Source organism: Lissotriton helveticus, chromosome 4_1 (assembly GCF_964261635.1).
Source record: "Lissotriton helveticus chromosome 4_1, aLisHel1.1, whole genome shotgun sequence".
Lineage (NCBI taxonomy): Eukaryota > Metazoa > Chordata > Amphibia > Caudata > Salamandridae > Lissotriton > Lissotriton helveticus.
This window is the reverse complement of record NC_136063.1, coordinates 972,038,705-972,059,761: the sequence shown is the minus strand read 5'-3', so window position 1 is coordinate 972,059,761 and position 21,057 is coordinate 972,038,705.

The following is a 21,057-nucleotide window of genomic DNA, read 5'->3' as shown; positions in this document are numbered from 1 at the left end:
CAAAAATCACCTGTTTTTGCTTGAACATTAAATGCCTCCAAATGGTATTTAATTCACTTCCCAGGCCCCTGGAAGCATGATAATCATTTTAAACATGCTAATTTTAGCTCTTAAACTGATGATCTACCTACAAATGTGAACTGACGTTCAAAAATAAAACATTTGAAAACGGACCATTTTTCACCTTTCTGAAGCATGACGTAATGGGGGGGTGTTATCTCTTTTGTCAAAAATCACCTGTTTTTGCTTGAACATTAAATGCCTCCAAATGGTATTTAATTCACTTCCCAGGCCCCTGGAAGCATGATAATCACTTTAAACATGCCAATTTTAGCTCTTAAACGGATGATCTACCTACAAATGTGAACTGACGTTCAAAAATAAAACATTTGAAAACGGACCATTTTTCACCTTCCTGAAGCATGACGTAATGGGGGGGTGTTATCTCTTTTGTCAAAAATCACCTGTTTTTGCTTGAACATTAAATGCCTCCAAATGGTATTTAATTGACTTCCTGGGCCCCTGGAAGCATGAAAATCACTTTAAACATGCTAATTTTAGCTCTTAAACTGATGATCTACCTACAAATGTGAACTGACGTTCAAAAATAATACATTTGAAAACGGACCATTTTTCACCTTTCTGAAGCATGACGTAATGGGGGGGTGTTATCTCTTTTGTCAAAAATCACCTGTTTTTTCTTGAACATTAAATGCCTCCAAATTGTATTTAATTCACTTCCCGGGGTGAAGAAACCCTTTTTGAGACCTCAGAGTGAGTAAATTGGCAATTTTTATGCACTTTTAACTGTTCCACAAATCTTGTGTTTAGGGCCCCTGGAAGCATGAAAATCACTTTAAACATGCTAATTTTAGCTCTTAAACTGATGATCTACCTACAAATGTGAACTGACGTTCAAAAATAAAACATTTGAAAACTGACCCTTTTTCACCTTTCTGAAGCATGACGTAATGGGGGGTGTTATCTCTTTTGTCAAAAATCACCTGTTTTTGCTTGAACATTAAATGCCTCCAAATGGTATTTAATTCACTTCCCGTGCCCCTGGAAGCATGAAAATCACTTTAAACATGCTAATTTTAGCTCTTAAACTGATGATCTACCTACAAATGTGAACTGACGTTCAAAAATAAAACATTTGAAAACGGACCATTTTTCACCTTTCTGAAGCATGACGTAATGGGGGGTGTTATCTCTTTTGTCAAAAATCACCTTTTTTTGCTTGAACATTAAATGCCTCCAAATGGTATTTAATTCACTTCCCGGGCCCCTGGAAGCATGAAAATCACTTTAAACATGCTAATTTTAGCTCTTAAACTGATGATCTACCTACAAATGTGAACTGACGTTCAAAAATAATACATTTGAAAACGGACCATTTTTCAGCTTTCTGAAGCATGACGTAATGGGGGGGTGTTATCTCTTTTGTCAAAAATCACCTGTTTTTGCTTGAACATTAAATGCCTCCAAATTGTATTTAATTCACTTCCCGGGGTGAAGAAACCCTTTTTGAGACCTCAGAGTGAGTAAATTGGCCATTTTCATGCACTTTTAACTGTTCCACAAATCTTGTGTTTAGGGGCCCTGGAAGCATGAAAATCACTTTAAACATGCTAATTTTAGCTCTTAAACTGATGATCTATCTACAAATGTGAACTGACGTTCAAAAATAAAACATTTGAAAACGGACCATTTTTCACCTTTCTGAAGCATGACGTAATGGGGGGGTGTTATCTCGTTTGTAAAAAATCACCTGTTTTTGCTTGAACATTAAATGCCTCCAAATGGTATTTAATTCACTTCCCAGGCCCCTGGAAGCATGATAATCACTTTAAACATGCTAATTTTAGCTCTTAAACTGATGATCTACCTACAAATGTGAACTGACGTGCAGGCCATACATTAGATGGTATATTCACCAATAGTCCTCTTGTAACGGCTACCCATATTATCCCTCTTATCTGGACAGATCATGTAGCGATTTTTTTCACTGTTGAAACTAACCCCAGCAAACCTACATCCACTGCCTCCTCTCAATCTTCCTATAGAGATTGGAAAAACATCAATCTAGCTCATCTAGCTGAGATGATGCAGGAAAATCACACTCCTTATGAGCAGGACCCTATTATAGCATCTTCCAATTATCTAACCAACTTAGACATGGCCTGTAATAAGCTAGCCCCCATTAAAACCTCCTATAGGAACAGGAAGTTACCATCAGCCCCATGGTTCAATGAAGCCCTTCGGATTCAAAAACAACACTGCAGGAATCTTGAAAGGCAGTGGCGTCGCAACTACAGCCCTACAGACAAAACGACCTATAAAAACGTCCTTTCCAACTATAAAAAACTTATAGTTGTTGAAAAAAGTCTCTATTATACTTCCCAAATTGAGCATGCGAAAAATTCGGCAGGAGAACTATATAGGGTGGTCACTACTCTGTCCAACCCCCCTGCCTCGTGCCTAGAGGGTTCTCAGTCCTTAGCGGACGCTTTGGCCAGTTTCTTTGAGGAAAAAGTTAGATCCATTTTCCTTACCTTTACACATTCCGCCCCCGCACCCTTTTCTGAGGCCCTTCTCACTAATACCTCGCCCATCCTATTATCTTTTGACACTATTGATCAGGATCATATTCAACGTCTGGTATACAGCATTAAATCCGGATCCCCTCTTGACCCATGTCCCCCTGCTATTCTGAACCTCATTCCAGAAGCAATCTCTCCCGCGTTGACTACCATCTGCATAGCCATGTTCGCAACAGGCATATACCCCTCAGTCTGGAAGGAGGCTATCATCAAGCCTCTTCTAAAAAAGCCTACTCTGGACCATCTTCTTCCTGCAAGCTACAGACCCATCGCCTGTCTCCCATTCCCAGGCAAAATCTACGAAAAGTCCATGAACATCCAACTTTCGAAATTCATCAACGATAACAACTTACTTGATGAGACTCAGTTTGGCTTTAGACAGGGGCATGGTACAGAGACAGCACTACTAAAGGCCGCGGATGAAATCAGAGCAACCATGGACATGGGAGGAGCGGCAGTCCTAATACTCCTGGACCTCTCTGCCGCATTTGACACGGTCGATCATGTCACTCTGATGGACCGTGTCTCAGCACTAGGAATAAGAGGCAAAGCTAAAAATCTGATTGCCTCATTCCTAGCTAATCGCCCTCAGACTATCAAGATGGGCAATTTCACCTCCCAGACCTTCTCCCTCCCATGCGGTGTTCCTCAGGGCTCCTCGCTAAGTCCGACGCTTTTTAATATCTATGTTTCGGACTTAGCGAGGGTGATAAAATCCTATGGAATTGCCCTCACTACGTACGCAGATGATACCCAAATAGTATTATCGGTGCACAACAATGGAGCATCTGTCGCAGCCAACTTTCAGGAGGGAATGAAGGCGATAAGCTCCTGGATGTCATCAAACTGCCTCAAACTTAACTCCGATAAAACGGAGGTGATGACGTTCGGGAGCTTGCAGCCAGCATGGTCCCTTCAGTAGTGGCCACCTCAGTTGGGGCCTCCCCCCCAGCCGGTGGCAAAGGTCCGTAATCTGGGAGTCACTTTTGACAATAAGTTGACTTTTCACTATCACGCCAATGCCGTTGTATCATCTGCCTTTTACACCCACAAAAAAATAAAAAAACTTCTTCCTTACCTACCACAATCAGCGGGCAAAACACTCATCAGCACCTTAGTGTTCGCAAGAACTGATTACTGCAATTCACTTCTCTTGAATGCGCAGGAGGGGGTTCTCAATAAACTACAGTTAGTACAAAATGCTGCGGCCAGAACCTTTCTATCCATTCCCAAATTTACTTCCACCTCCCAGTACATTAAAAAACTCCACTGGGTCCCTATTAGGAGCCGAATTAAATTTAAGGCTCTGTGTATAGCCTACAAGACTTTGAACAACGCAGGACCACAGTTTCTAAAAGAAGCCCTCTGTCCAGTGGAACAACACAGGATTCTACGATCTTCTTCAGCTTTTTTGCTGAACGTTCCTCGGACAAGAAAGGCCAACTGGGGAGATAGACGCTTCACTATTGCTACGGCCAAACTGTGGAACACTTTACCTCTCGATATCAAAACTGCCCCCACCCTTCTTAAATTTCGTAAGAGCCTCAAAACATGGCTATTCTCCACCCTTTGACTCCCTCGCCATACATAAGTGAGTTCTGTGAATATCAGCGCCGAGACACCCGCATGGGTATTTGTGCGCTTTAAAAATTGCAAAAATAAATAAATAAATAAAAATAAAACATTTGAAAACAGACCATTTTTCACCTTTCTGAAGCATGACGTAATGGGGGGGTGTTATCTCTTTTGTCAAAAATCACCTGTTTTTGCTTGAACATTAAATGCCTCCAAATTGTATTTAATTCACTTCCCGGGGTGAAGAAACCCTTTTTGAGACCTCAGAGTGAGTAAATTGGCCATTTTCATGCACTTTTAACTGTTCCACAAATCTTGTGTTTAGGGGCCCTGGAAGCATGAAAATCACTTTAAACATGCTAATTTTAGCTCTTAAACTGATGATCTACCTACAAATGTGAACTGACGTTCAAAAATAAAACATTTGAAAACGGACCATTTTTCACCTTTCTGAAGCATGACGTAATGGGGGGTTGTTATCTCTTTTGTCAAAAATCACCTGTTTTTGCTTGAACATTAAATGCCTCCAAATGGTATTTAATTCACTTCCCAGGCCCCTGGAAGCATGATAATCACTTTAAACATGCTAATTTTAGCTCTTAAACTGATGATCTACCTACAAATGTGAACTGACGTTCAAAAATAAAACATTTGAAAACGGACCATTTTTCACCTTTCTGAAGCATGACGTAATGGGGGGGTGTTATTTCTGTTGTCAAAAATCACCTGTTTTTGCTTGAACATTAAATGCCTCCAAATGGTATTTAATTCACTTCCCAGGCCCCTGAAAGCATGAAAATCACTTTAAACATGCTAATTTTAGCTCTTAAACTGAAGATCTACCTACAAATGTGAACTGACGTTCAAAAATAAAACATTTGAAAACGGACCATTTTTCACCTTTCTGAAGCATGACGTAATGGGGGGGTGTTATCTCTTTTGTCAAAAATCACCTTTTTTTGCTTGAACATTAAATGCCTACAAATGGTATTTAATTCACTTCCCGGGCCCCTGGAAGCATGAAAATCACTTTAAACATGCTAATTTTAGCTCTTAAACTGATGATCTACCTACAAATGTGAACTGACGTTTAAAAATAATACATTTGAAAACGGACCATTTTTCACCTTTCTGAAGCATGACGTAATGGGGGGGTGTTATCTCTTTTGTCAAAAATCACCTGTTTTTGCTTGAACATTAAATGCCTCCAAATTGTATTTAATTCACTTCCTGGGGTGAAGAAACCCTTTTTGAGACCTCAGAGTGAGTAAATTGGCCATTTTCATGCACTTTTAACTGTTCCACAAATCTTGTGTTTAGGGGCCCTGGAAGCATGAAAATCACTTTAAACATGCTAATTTTAGCTCTTAAACTGATGATCTACCTACAAATGTGAACTGACGTTCAAAAATAAAACATTTGAAAACGGACCATTTTTCACCTTTCTGAAGCATGACGTAATGGGGGGTTGTTATCTCTTTTGTCAAAAATCACCTGTTTTTGCTTGAACATTAAATGCCTCCAAATGGTATTTAATTCACTTCCCAGGCCCCTGGAAGCATGATAATCACTTTAAACATGCTAATTTTAGCTCTTAAACTGATGATCTACCTACAAATGTGAACTGACGTTCAAAAATAAAACATTTGAAAACGGACCATTTTTCACCTTTCTGAAGCATGACGTAATGGGGGGGTGTTATTTCTGTTGTCAAAAATCACCTGTTTTTGCTTGAACATTAAATGCCTCCAAATGGTATTTAATTCACTTCCCAGGCCCCTGGAAGCATGATAATCATTTTAAACATGCTAATTTTAGCTCTTAAACTGATGATCTACCTACAAATGTGAACTGACGTTCAAAAATAAAACATTTGAAAACGGACCATTTTTCACCTTTCTGAAGCATGACGTAATGGGGGGGTGTTATCTCTTTTGTCAAAAATCACCTGTTTTTGCTTGAACATTAAATGCCTCCAAATGGTATTTAATTCACTTCCCAGGCCCCTGGAAGCATGATAATCACTTTAAACATGCCAATTTTAGCTCTTAAACTGATGATCTACCTACAAATGTGAACTGACGTTCAAAAATAAAACATTTGAAAACGGACCATTTTTCACCTTCCTGAAGCATGACGTAATGGAGGGGTGTTATCTCTTTTGTCAAAAATCACCTGTTTTTGCTTGAACATTAAATGCCTCCAAATGGTATTTAATTGACTTCCTGGGCCCCTGGAAGCATGAAAATCACTTTAAACATGCTAATTTTAGCTCTTAAACTGATGATCTACCTACAAATGTGAACTGACGTTCAAAAATAATACATTTGAAAACGGACCATTTTTCACCTTTCTGAAGCATGACGTAATGGGGGGGTGTTATCTCTTTTGTCAAAAATCACCTGTTTTTTCTTGAACATTAAATGCCTCCAAATTGTATTTAATTCACTTCCCGGGGTGAAGAAACCCTTTTTGAGACCTCAGAGTGAGTAAATTGGCCATTTTTATGCACTTTTAACTGTTCCACAAATCTTGTGTTTAGGGCCCCTGGAAGCATGAAAATCACTTTAAACTTGCTAATTTTAGCTCTTAAACTGATGATCTACCTACAAATGTGAACTGACGTTCAAAAATAAAACATTTGAAAACTGACCCTTTTTCACCTTTCTGAAGCATGACGTAATGGGGGGTGTTATCTCTTTTGTCAAAAATCACCTGTTTTTGCTTGAACATTAAATGCCTCCAAATGGTATTTAATTCACTTCCCGTGCCCCTGGAAGCATGAAAATCACTTTAAACATGCTAATTTTAGCTCTTAAACTGATGATCTACCTACAAATGTGAACTGACGTTCAAAAATAAAACATTTGAAAACGGACCATTTTTCACCTTTCTGAAGCATGACGTAATGGGGGGTGTTATCTCTTTTGTCAAAAATCACCTTTTTTTGCTTGAACATTAAATGCCTCCAAATGGTATTTAATTCACTTCCCGGGCCCCTGGAAGCATGAAAATCACTTTAAACATGCTAATTTTAGCTCTTAAACTGATGATCTACCTACAAATGTGAACTGACGTTCAAAAATAAAACATTTTGAAAACGGACCATTTTTCACCTTTCTGAAGCATGACGTAATGGGGGGTGTTATCTCGTTTGTAAAAAATCACCTGTTTTTGCTTGAACATTAAATGCCTCCAAATGGTATTTAATTCACTTCCCAGGCCCCTGGAAGCATGATAATCACTTTAAACATGCTAATTTTAGCTCTTAAACTGATGATCTACCTACAAATGTGAACTGACGTGCAGGCCACACATTAGATGGTATATTCACCAATAGTCCTCTTGTAACGGCTACCCATATTATCCCTCTTATCTGGACAGATCATGTAGCGATTTTTTTCACTGTTGAAACTAACCCCAGCAAACCTACATCCACTGCCTCCTCTCAATCTTCCTATAGAGATTGGAAAAACATCAATCTAGCTCATCTAGCTGAGATGATGCAGGAAAATCACACTCCTTATGAGCAGGACCCTATTATAGCATCTTCCAATTATCTAACCAACTTAGACATGGCCTGTAATAAGCTAGCCCCCATTAAAACCTCCTATAGGAACAGGAAGTTACCATCAGCCCCATGGTTCAATGAAGCCCTTCGGATTCAAAAACAACACTGCAGGAATCTTGAAAGGCAGTGGCGTCGCAACTACAGCCCTACAGACGAAACGACCTATAAAAACGTCCTTTCCAACTATAAAAAACTTATAGTTGTTGAAAAAAGTCTCTATTATACTTCCCAAATTGAGCATGCGAAAAATTCGGCAGGAGAACTATATAGGGTGGTCACTACTCTGTCCAACCCCCCTGCCTCGTGCCTAGAGGGTTCTCAGTCCTTAGCGGACGCTTTGGCCAGTTTCTTTGAGGAAAAAGTTAGATCCATTTTCCTTACCTTTACACATTCCGCCCCCGCACCCTTTTCTGAGGCCCTTCTCACTAATACCTCGCCCATCCTATTATCTTTTGACACTATTGATCAGGATCATATTCAACGTCTGGTATACAGCATTAAATCCGGATCCCCTCTTGACCCATGTCCCCCTGCTATTCTGAACCTCATTCCAGAAGCAATCTCTCCCGCGTTGACTACCATCTGCATAGCCATGTTCGCAACAGGCATATACCCCTCAGTCTGGAAGGAGGCTATCATCAAGCCTCTTCTAAAAAAGCCTACTCTGGACCATCTTCTTCCTGCAAGCTACAGACCCATCGCCTGTCTCCCATTCCCAGGCAAAATCTACGAAAAGTCCATGAACATCCAACTTTCGAAATTCATCAACGATAACAACTTACTTGATGAGACTCAGTTTGGCTTTAGACAGGGGCATGGTACAGAGACAGCACTACTAAAGGCCACGGATGAAATCAGAGCAACCATGGACATGGGAGGAGCGGCAGTCCTAATACTCCTGGACCTCTCTGCCGCATTTGACACGGTCGATCATGTCACTCTGATGGACCGTGTCTCAGCACTAGGAATAAGAGGCAAAGCTAAAAATCTGATTGCCTCATTCCTAGCTAATCGCCCTCAGACTATCAAGATGGGCAATTTCACCTCCCAGACCTTCTCCCTCCCATGCGGTGTTCCTCAGGGCTCCTCGCTAAGTCCGACGCTTTTTAATATCTATGTTTCGGACTTAGCGAGGGTGATAAAATCCTATGGAATTGCCCTCACTACGTACGCAGATGATACCCAAATAGTATTATCGGTGCACAACAATGGAGCATCTGTCGCAGCCAACTTTCAGGAGGGAATGAAGGCGATAAGCTCCTGGATGTCATCAAACTGCCTCAAACTTAACTCCGATAAAACGGAGGTGATGACGTTCGGGAGCTTGCAGCCAGCATGGTCCCTTCAGTAGTGGCCACCTCAGTTGGGGCCTCCCCCCCAGCCGGTGGCAAAGGTCCGTAATCTGGGAGTCACTTTTGACAATAAGTTGACTTTTCACTATCACGCCAATGCCGTTGTATCATCTGCCTTTTACACCCACAAAAAAATAAAAAAACTTCTTCCTTACCTACCACAATCAGCGGGCAAAACACTCATCAGCACCTTAGTGTTCGCAAGAACTGATTACTGCAATTCACTTCTCTTGAATGCGCAGGAGGGGGTTCTCAATAAACTACAGTTAGTACAAAATGCTGCGGCCAGAACCTTTCTATCCATTCCCAAATTTACTTCCACCTCCCAGTACATTAAAAAACTCCACTGGGTCCCTATTAGGAGCCGAATTAAATTTAAGGCTCTGTGTATAGCCTACAAGACTTTGAACAACGCAGGACCACAGTTTCTAAAAGAAGCCCTCTGTCCAGTGGAACAACACAGGATTCTACGATCTTCTTCAGCTTTTTTGCTGAACGTTCCTCGGACAAGAAAGGCCAACTGGGGAGATAGACGCTTCACTATTGCTACGGCCAAACTGTGGAACACTTTACCTCTCGATATCAAAACTGCCCCCACCCTTCTTAAATTTCGTAAGAGCCTCAAAACATGGCTATTCTCCACCCTTTGACTCCCTCGCCATACATAAGTGAGTTCTGTGAATATCAGCGCCGAGACACCCGCATGGGTATTTGTGCGCTTTAAAAATCGCAAAAATAAATAAATAAATAAAAATAAAACATTTGAAAACAGACCATTTTTCACCTTTCTGAAGCATGACGTAATGGGGGGGTGTTATCTCTTTTGTCAAAAATCACCTGTTTTTGCTTGAACATTAAATGCCTCCAAATTGTATTTAATTCACTTCCCGGGGTGAAGAAACCCTTTTTGAGACCTCAGAGTGAGTAAATTGGCCATTTTCATGCACTTTTAACTGTTCCACAAATCTTGTGTTTAGGGGCCCTGGAAGCATGAAAATCACTTTAAACATGCTAATTTTAGCTCTCAAACTGATGATCTACCTACAAATGTGAACTCACGTTCAAAAATAAAACATTTGAAAACTGACCATTTTTCACCTTTCTGAAACATGACGTAATGGGGGGGGTGTTATCTCTTTTGTCAAAAATCACCTGTTTTTGCTTGAACATTAAATGCCTCCAAATGGTATTTAATTGACTTCCTGGGCCCCTGGAAGCATGAAAATCACTTTAAACATGCTAATTTTAGCTCTTAAACTGATGATCTACCTACAAATGTGAACTGACGTTCAAAAATAATACATTTGAAAACGGACCATTTTTCACCTTTCTGAAGCATGACGTAATGGGGGGGTGTTATCTCTTTTGTCAAAAATCACCTGTTTTTGCTTGAACATTAAATGCCTCCAAATTGTATTTAATTCACTTCCCGGGGTGAAGAAACCCTTTTTGAGACCTCAGAGTGAGTAAATTGGCCATTTTCATGCACTTTTAACTGTTCCACAAATCTTGTGTTTAGGGGCCCTGGAAGCATGAAAATCACTTTAAACATGCTAATTTTAGCTCTTAAACTGATGATCTACCTACAAATGTGAACTGACGTTCAAAAATAAAACATTTGAAAACGGACCATTTTTCACCTTTCTGAAGCATGACGTAATGGGGGGGTGTTATCTCTTTTGTCAAAAATCACCTGTTTTTGCTTGAACATTAAATGCCTCCAAATGGTATTTAATTGACTTCCTGGGCCCCTGGAAGCATGAAAATCACTTTAAACATGCTAATTTTAGCTCTTAAACTGATGATCTACCTACAAATGTGAACTGACGTTCAAAAATAATACATTTGAAAACGGACCATTTTTCACCTTTCTGAAGCATGACGTAATGGGGGGGGTTATCTCTTTTGTCAAAAATCACCTGTTTTTGCTTGAACATTAAATGCCTCCAAATTGTATTTAATTCACTTCCCGTGCCCCTGGAAGCATGAAAATCACTTTAAACATGCTAATTTTAGCTCTTAAACTGATGATCTACCTACAAATGTGAACTGACGTTCAAAAATAAAACATTTGAAAACTGACCATTTTTCACCTTTCTGAAGCATGACGTAATGGGGGGTGTTATTTCTTTTGTCAAAAATCACCTGTTTTTGCTTGAACATTAAATGCCTCCAAATGGTATTTAATTCACTTCCCGTGCCCCTGGAAGCATGAAAACCACTTTAAACATGCTAATTTTAGCTCTTAAACTGAAGATCTACCTACAAATGTGAACTGACGTTCAAAAATAAAACATTTGAAAACGGACCATTTTTCACCTTTCTGAAGCATGACGTAATGGGGGGGTGTTATCTCTTTTGTCAAAAATCACCTTTTTTTGCTTGAACATTAAATGCCTCCAAATGGTATTTAATTCACTTCCCGGGCCCCTGGAAGCATGAAAATCACTTTAAACATGCTAATTTTAGCTCTTAAACTGATGATCTACCTACAAATGTGAACTGACGTTTAAAAATAATACATTTGAAAACGGACCATTTTTCACCTTTCTGAAGCATGACGTAATGGGGGGGTGTTATCTCTTTTGTCAAAAATCACCTGTTTTTGCTTGAACATTAAATGCCTCCAAATTGTATTTAATTCACTTCCTGGGGTGAAGAAACCCTTTTTGAGACCTCAGAGTGAGTAAATTGGCCATTTTCATGCACTTTTAACTGTTCCACAAATCTTGTGTTTAGGGGCCCTGGAAGCATGAAAATCACTTTAAACATGCTAATTTTAGCTCTTAAACTGATGATCTACCTACAAATGTGAACTGACGTTCAAAAATAAAACATTTGAAAACGGACCATTTTTCACCTTTCTGAAGCATGACGTAATGGGGGGTTGTTATCTCTTTTGTCAAAAATCACCTGTTTTTGCTTGAACATTAAATGCCTCCAAATGGTATTTAATTCACTTCCCAGGCCCCTGGAAGCATGATAATCACTTTAAACATGCTAATTTTAGCTCTTAAACTGATGATCTACCTACAAATGTGAACTGACGTTCAAAAATAAAACATTTGAAAACGGACCATTTTTCACCTTTCTGAAGCATGACGTAATGGGGGGGTGTTATCTCTTTTGTCAAAAATCACCTGTTTTTGCTTGAACATTAAATGCCTCCAAATGGTATTTAATTCACTTCCCAGGCCCCTGGAAGCATGATAATCACTTTAAACATGCCAATTTTAGCTCTTAAACTGATGATCTACCTACAAATGTGAACTGACGTTCAAAAATAAAACATTTGAAAACGGACCATTTTTCACCTTCCTGAAGCATGACGTAATGGGGGGGTGTTATCTCTTTTGTCAAAAATCACCTGTTTTTGCTTGAACATTAAATGCCTCCAAATGGTATTTAATTGACTTCCTGGGCCCCTGGAAGCATGAAAATCACTTTAAACATGCTAATTTTAGCTCTTAAACTGATGATCTACCTACAAATGTGAACTGACGTTCAAAAATAATACATTTGAAAACGGACCATTTTTCACCTTTCTGAAGCATGACGTAATGGGGGGGTGTTATCTCTTTTGTCAAAAATCACCTGTTTTTGCTTGAACATTAAATGCCTCCAAATTGTATTTAATTCACTTCCTGGGGTGAAGAAACCCTTTTTGAGACCTCAGAGTGAGTAAATTGGCCATTTTCATGCACTTTTAACTGTTCCACAAATCTTGTGTTTAGGGGCCCTGGAAGCATGAAAATCACTTTAAACATGCTAATTTTAGCTCTTAAACTGATGATCTACCTACAAATGTGAACTGACGTTCAAAAATAAAACATTTGAAAACGGACCATTTTTCACCTTTCTGAAGCATGACGTAATGGGGGGTTGTTATCTCTTTTGTCAAAAATCACCTGTTTTTGCTTGAACATTAAATGCCTCCAAATGGTATTTAATTCACTTCCCAGGCCCCTGGAAGCATGATAATCACTTTAAACATGCTAATTTTAGCTCTTAAACTGATGATCTACCTACAAATGTGAACTGACGTTCAAAAATAAAACATTTGAAAACGGACCATTTTTCACCTTTCTGAAGCATGACGTAATGGGGGGGTGTTATTTCTGTTGTCAAAAATCACCTGTTTTTGCTTGAACATTAAATGCCTCCAAATGGTATTTAATTCACTTCCCAGGCCCCTGGAAGCATGATAATCATTTTAAACATGCTAATTTTAGCTCTTAAACTGATGATCTACCTACAAATGTGAACTGACGTTCAAAAATAAAACATTTGAAAACTGACCATTTTTCACCTTTCTGAAGCATGACGTAATGGGGGGGTGTTATCTCTTTTGTCAAAAATCACCTGTTTTTGCTTGAACATTAAATGCCTCCAAATGGTATTTAATTCACTTCCCAGGCCCCTGGAAGCATGATAATCACTTTAAACATGCCAATTTTAGCTCTTAAACTGATGATCTACCTACAAATGTGAACTGACGTTCAAAAATAAAACATTTGAAAACGGACCATTTTTCACCTTCCTGAAGCATGACGTAATGGGGGGGTGTTATCTCTTTTGTCAAAAATCACCTGTTTTTGCTTGAACATTAAATGCCTCCAAATGGTATTTAATTGACTTCCTGGGCCCCTGGAAGCATGAAAATCACTTTAAACATGCTAATTTTAGCTCTTAAACTGATGATCTACCTACAAATGTGAACTGACGTTCAAAAATAATACATTTGAAAGCGGACCATTTTTCACCTTTCTGAAGCATGACGTAATGGGGGGGTGTTATCTCTTTTGTCAAAAATCACCTGTTTTTTCTTGAACATTAAATGCCTCCAAATTGTATTTAATTCACTTCCCGGGGTGAAGAAACCCTTTTTGAGACCTCAGAGTGAGTAAATTGGCCATTTTTATGCACTTTTAACTGTTCCACAAATCTTGTGTTTAGGGCCCCTGGAAGCATGAAAATCACTTTAAACATGCTAATTTTAGCTCTTAAACTGATGATCTACCTACAAATGTGAACTGACGTTCAAAAATAAAACATTTGAAAACGGACCATTTTTCACCTTTCTGAAGCATGACGTAATGGGGGGTGTTATCTCTTTTGTCAAAAATCACCTTTTTTTGCTTGAACATTAAATGCCTCCAAATGGTATTTAATTCACTTCCCGGGCCCCTGGAAGCATGAAAATCACTTTAAACATGCTAATTTTAGCTCTTAAACTGATGATCTACCTACAAATGTGAACTGACGTTCAAAAATAATACATTTGAAAACGGACCATTTTTCACCTTTCTGAAGCATGACGTAATGGGGGGGGTGTTATCTCTTTTGTCAAAAATCACCTGTTTTTGCTTGAACAATAAATGCCTCCAAATTGTATTTAATTCACTTCCCGGGGTGAAGAAACCCTTTTTGAGACCTCAGAGTGAGTAAATTGGCCATTTTCATGCACTTTTAACTGTTCCACAAATCTTGTGTTTAGGGGCCCTGGAAGCATGAAAATCACTTTAAACATGCTAATTTTAGCTCTTAAACTGATGATCTACCTACAAATGTGAACTGACGTTCAAAAATAAAACATTTGAAAACGGACCATTTTTCACCTTTCTGAAGCATGACGTAATGGGGGGGTGTTATCTCTTTTGTAAAAAATCACCTGTTTTTGCTTGAACATTAAATGCCTCCAAATGGTATTTAATTCACTTCCCAGGCCCCTGGAAGCATGATAATCACTTTAAACATGCTAATTTTAGCTCTTAAACTGATGATCTACCTACAAATGTGAACTGACGTGCAGGCCACACATTAGATGGTATATTCACCAATAGTCCTCTTGTAACGGCTACCCATATTATCCCTCTTATCTGGACAGATCATGTAGCGATTTTTTTCACTGTTGAAACTAACCCCAGCAAACCTACATCCACTGCCTCCTCTCAATCTTCCTATAGAGATTGGAAAAACATCAATCTAGCTCATCTAGCTGAGATGATGCAGGAAAATCACACTCCTTATGAGCAGGACCCTATTATAGCATCTTCCAATTATCTAACCAACTTAGACATGGCCTGTAATAAGCTAGCCCCCATTAAAACCTCCTATAGGAACAGGAAGTTACCATCAGCCCCATGGTTCAATGAAGCCCTTCGGATTCAAAAACAACACTGCAGGAATCTTGAAAGGCAGTGGCGTCGCAACTACAGCCCTACAGACAAAACGACCTATAAAAACGTCCTTTCCAACTATAAAAAACTTATAGTTGTTGAAAAAAGTCTCTATTATACTTCCCAAATTGAGCATGCGAAAAATTCGGCAGGAGAACTATATAGGGTGGTCACTACTCTGTCCAACCCCCCTGCCTCGTGCCTAGAGGGTTCTCAGTCCTTAGCGGACGCTTTGGCCAGTTTCTTTGAGGAAAAAGTTAGATCCATTTTCCTTACCTTTACACATTCCGCCCCCGCACCCTTTTCTGAGGCCCTTCTCACTAATACCTCGCCCATCCTATTATCTTTTGACACTATTGATCAGGATCATATTCAACGTCTGGTATACAGCATTAAATCCGGATCCCCTCTTGACCCATGTCCCCCTGCTATTCTGAACCTCATTCCAGAAGCAATCTCTCCCGCGTTGACTACCATCTGCATAGCCATGTTCGCAACAGGCATATACCCCTCAGTCTGGAAGGAGGCCATCATCAAGCCTCTTCTAAAAAAGCCTACTCTGGACCATCTTCTTCCTGCAAGCTACAGACCCATCGCCTGTCTCCCATTCCCAGGCAAAATCTACGAAAAGTCCATGAACATCCAACTTTCGAAATTCATCAACGATAACAACTTACTTGATGAGACTCAGTTTGGCTTTAGACAGGGGCATGGTACAGAGACAGCACTACTAAAGGCCGCGGATGAAATCAGAGCAACCATGGACATGGGAGGAGCGGCAGTCCTAATACTCCTGGACCTCTCTGCCGCATTTGACACGGTCGATCATGTCACTCTGATGGACCGTGTCTCAGCACTAGGAATAAGAGGCAAAGCTAAAAATCTGATTGCCTCATTCCTAGCTAATCGCCCTCAGACTATCAAGATGGGCAATTTCACCTCCCAGACCTTCTCCCTCCCATGCGGTGTTCCTCAGGGCTCCTCGCTAAGTCCGACGCTTTTTAATATCTATGTTTCGGACTTAGCGAGGGTGATAAAATCCTATGGAATTGCCCTCACTACGTACGCAGATGATACCCAATTAGTATTATCGGTGCACAACAATGGAGCATCTGTCGCAGCCAACTTTCAGGAGGGAATGAAGGCGATAAGCTCCTGGATGTCATCAAACTGCCTCAAACTTAATTCCGATAAAACGGAGGTGATGACGTTCGGGAGCTTGCAGCCAGCATGGTCCCTTCAGTGGTGGCCACCTCAGTTGGGGCCTCCCCCCCAGCCGGTGGCAAAGGTCCGTAATCTGGGAGTCACTTTTGACAATAAGTTGACTTTTCACTATCACGCCAATGCCGTTGTATCATCTGCCTTTTACACCCACAAAAAAATAAAAAAACTTCTTCCTTACCTACCACAATCAGCGGGCAAAATACTCATCAGCACCTTAGTGTTCGCAAGAACTGATTACTGCAATTCACTTCTCTTGAATGCGCAGGAGGGGGTTCTCAATAAACTACAGTTAGTACAAAATGCTGCGGCCAGAACCTTTCTATCCATTCCCAAATTTACTTCCACCTCCCAGTACATTAAAAAACTCCACTGGGTCCCTATTAGGAGCCGAATTAAATTTAAGGCTCTGTGTATAGCCTACAAGACTTTGAACAACGCAGGACCACAGTTTCTAAAAGAAGCCCTCTGTCCAGTGGAACAACACAGGATTCTACGATCTTCTTCAGCTTTTTTGCTGAACGTTCCTCGGACAAGAAAGGCCAACTGGGGAGATAGACGCTTCACTATTGCTACGGCCAAACTGTGGAACACTTTACCTCTCGATATCAAAACTGCCCCCACCCTTCTTAAATTTCGTAAGAGCCTCAAAACATGGCTATTCTCCACCCTTTGACTCCCTCGCCATACATAAGTGAGTTCTGTGAATATCAGCGCCGAGACACCCGCATGGGTATTTGTGCGCTTTAAAAATCGCAAAAATAAATAAATAAATAAATAAAAAACATTTGAAAACAGACCATTTTTCACCTTTCTGAAGCATGAAGTAATGGGGGGGTGTTATCTCTTTTGTCAAAAATCACCTGTTTTTGCTTGAACATTAAATGCCTCCAAATGGTATTTAATTCACTTCCCAGGCCCCTGGAAGCATGATAATCACATTAAACATGCTAATTTTAGCTCTTAAACTGATGATCTACCTACAAATGTGAACTGACGTTCAAAAATAAAACATTTGAAAACGGACCATTTTTCACCTTTCTGAAGCATGATGTAATAAGGGGGTGTTATCTCTTTTGTCAAAAATCACCTGTTTTTGCTTGAACATTAAATGCCTCCAAATGGTATTTAATTGACTTCCTGGGCCCCTGGAAGCATGAAAATCAATTTAAACAAGCTAATTTTAGCTCTTAAACTGATAATCTACCTACAAATGTGAACTGACGTTCAAAAATAATACATTTGAAAACGGACCATTTTTCACCTTTCTGAAGCATGACGTAATGGGGGGGGTGTTATCTCTTTTGTCAAAAATCACCTGTTTTTGCTTGAACATTAAATGCCTCCAAATTGTATTTAATTCACTTCCCGGGGTGAAGAAACCCTTTTTGAGACCTCAGAGTGAGTAAATTGGCCATTTTCATGCACTTTTAACTGTTCCACAAATCTTGTGTTCAGGGGCCCTGGAAGCATGAAAATCACTTTAAACATGCTAATTTTAGCTCTTAAACTGATGATCTACCTACAAATGTGAACTGACGTTCAAAAATAAAACATTTGAAAACGGACCATTTTTCACCTTTCTGAAGCATGACGTAATGGGGGGGTGTTATCTCTTTTGTCAAAAAGCACCTGTTTTTGCTTGAACATTAAATGCCTCCAAATGGTATTTAATTGACTTCCTGGGCCCCTGGAAGCATGAAAATAACTTTAAACATGCTAATTTTAGCTCTTAGTCTGATGATCTACCTACAAATGTGAACTGACGTTCAAAAATAATACATTTGAAAACGGACCATTTTTCACCTTTCTGAAGCATGATGTAATGGGGGGGTGTTATCTCTTTTGTCAAAAATCACCTGTTTTTGCTTGAACAATAAATGCCTCCAAATTGTATTTAATTCACTTCCCGGGGTGAAGAAACCCTTTTTGAGACCTCAGAGTGAGTAAATTGGGCATTTTCATGCACTTTTAACTGTTCCACAAATCTTGTGTTTAGGGGCCCTGGAAGCATGAAAATCACTTTAAACATGCTAATTTTAGCTCTTAAACTGATGATCTACCTACAAATGTGAACTGACGTTCAAAAATAAAACATTTGAAAACGGACCATTTTTCACCTTTCTGAAGCATGACGTAATGGGGGGGTGTTTTCTCTTTTGTCAAAAATCACCTGTTTTTGCTTGAACATTAAATGCCTCCAAATGGTATTTAATTCACTTCCCAGGCCCCTGGAAGCATGATGATCACTTTAAACATGCTAATTTTAGCTCTTAAACTGATGATCTACCTACAAATGTGAACTGACGTTCAAAAATAAAACATTTGAAAACGGACCATTTTTCACCTTTCTGAAGCATGACGTAATGGGGGGGTGTTATCTCTTTTGTCAAAAATCACCTGTTTTTGCTTGAACATTAAATGCCTCCAAATGGTATTTAATTCACTTCCCAGGCCCCTGGAAGCATGATAATAACTTTAAACATGCTAATTTTAGCTCTTAAACTGATGATCTACCTACAAATGTGAACTGACGTTCAAAAATAAAACATTTGAAAACGGACCATTTTTCACCTTTCTGAAGCATGACGTAATGGGGGGGTGTTATCTCTTTTGTCAAAAATCACCTGTTTTTGCTTGAACATTAAATGCCTCCAAATGGTATTTAATTCACTTCCCGGGGTGAAGAAACCCTTTTTGAGACCTCAGAGTGAGTAAATTGGCCATTTTCATGCACTTTTAACTGTTCCACAAATCTTGTGTTTAGTGGCCCTGGAAGCATGAAAATCACTTTAAACATGCTAATTTTAGCTCTTAAACTGATGATCTACCTACAAATGTGAACTGACGTTCAAAAATAAAACATTTGAAAACGGACCATTTTTCACCTTTCTGAAGCATGACGTAATGGGGGGGTGTTATCTCTTTTGTCAAAAATCACCTGTTTTTGCTTGAACATTAAATGCCTCCAAATGGTATTTAATTCACTTCCCAGGCCCCTGGAAGCATGATAATCACTTTAAACATGCTAATTTTAGCTCTTAAACTGATGATCTACCTACAAATGTGAACTGACGTTCAAAAATAAAACATTTGAAAACGACCCATTTTTCACCTTTCTGAAGCATGACGTAATGGGGGGGTGTTATCTCTTTTGTCAAAAATCACCTGTTTTTGCTTGAACATTAAATGCCTCCAAATGGTATTTAATTCACTTCCCAGGCCCCTGGAAGCATGATAATCACTTTAAACATGCTAATTTTAGCTCTTAAACTGATGATCTACCTACAAATGTGAACTGACGTTCAAAAATAAAACATTTGAAAACGGACCATTTTTCACCTTTCTGAAGCATGACGTAATGGGGGGGTGTTATCTCTTTTGTCAAAAATCACCTGTTTTTGCTTGAACATTAAATGCCTCCAAATGGTATTTAATTCACTTCCCGTGCCCCTGGAAGCATGAAAATCACTTTAAACATGCTAATTTTAGCTCTTAAACTGATGATCTACCTACAAATGTTAACTGACGTTCAAAAATAAAACATTTGAAAACGGACCAATTTTTCACCTTTCTGAAGCATGACGTAATGGGGGGGGTGTTATCTCTTTTGTCAAAAATCACCTTTTTTTGCTTGAACATTAAATGCCTCCAAATGGTATTTAATTCACTTCCCGGGCCCCTGGAAGCATGAAAATCACTTTAAACATGCTAATTTTAGCTCTTAAACTGATGATCTACCTACAAATGTGAACTGATGTTCAAAAATAATACATTTGAAAACGGACCATTTTTCACCTTTCTGAAGCATGACATGATGGGGGGGGGGGTTATCTCTTTTGTCAAAAATCACCTGTTTTTGCTTGAACATTAAATGCCTCCAAATTGTATTTAATTCACTTCCCGGGGTGAAGAAACCCTTTTTGAGACCTCAGAGTGAGTAAATTGGCCATTTTCATGCACTTTTAACTGTTCCACAAATCGTGTGTTTAGGGGCCCTGGAAGCATGAAAATCACTTTAAACATGCTAATTTTAGCTCTCAAACTGATGATCTACCTACAAATGTGAACTCACGTTCAAAAATAAAACATTTGAAAACGGACCATTTTTCACCTTTCTGAAACATGACGTAATGGGGGGGGTGTTATCTCTTTTGTCAAAAATCACCTGTTTTTGCTTAAACATTAAATGCCTCCAAATGGTATTTAATTGACTTCCTGGGCCCCTGGAAGCATGAAAATCACTTTAAACATGCTAATTTTAGCTCTTAAACTGATGATCTACCTACAAATGTGAACTGACGTTCAAAAATAATACATTTGAAAACGGACCATTTTTCACCTTTCTGAAGCATGACGTTTTTTTTTTGAAAATCTGTTTATTAGCATAGTAATTGGAGCAGTTACATACACATCCAGGCATATCAAAACTCAGAATTGTGCAGTCATATGTCTGCTCAGTATTTACAGGAGCACAGTACCATTGATTTTCAATTTCGTGAAGAACCATAACATTTCCCAACCTACCCACCCCCTCCCCCCACCCGCATGGAACC